Below are 289 nucleotides of genomic sequence, written 5' to 3' on the forward strand. Positions count from 1 at the left end.
GACAGCAACAGCAGCAGCAACAGCAGCAGCAACAGCAGCAGCAAGAGCAGCAGGAGCGGCTAAGAAGAGAGCTGGAAGTGTGCAGCTGCTGTCTGCCTTGCTGGAGCATACAGCAGCAACATCAGCAGCAGCAGCAGCAGCAGCAACTGCAGCAGCAACTGCAGCAGCAACAGCAGCTAGCCAGAGGGTTTTGTGTTTGTGTGTACAACCGCCGTGCACCCCCGGCTATGGGTTGGGCCCGCAGCAACTACAGCAGCAGCAGCAGCAACAGCAGCAGCAGGAACAGCAG

The 289-nt window shown here is 58.8% G+C and overlaps 1 protein-coding gene across 1 annotated transcript in view; it reads right to left on the bottom strand.

Annotated features, from left to right (window-relative positions):
* The window catches only part of EMH_0029660 (uncharacterized protein), a gene marked incomplete at both ends in the record, with an annotated part of 10,360 nt that overhangs the window by 8,496 nt on the left and 1,575 nt on the right, over nucleotides 1–289 (bottom strand). The window lies entirely within an intron of this gene.

This window comes from Eimeria mitis, genomic scaffold (genome assembly GCF_000499745.2).
Source record: "Eimeria mitis Houghton genomic scaffold, Emh_scaff1108, whole genome shotgun sequence".
NCBI classification, from domain to species: Eukaryota; Apicomplexa; class Conoidasida; order Eucoccidiorida; family Eimeriidae; genus Eimeria; species Eimeria mitis.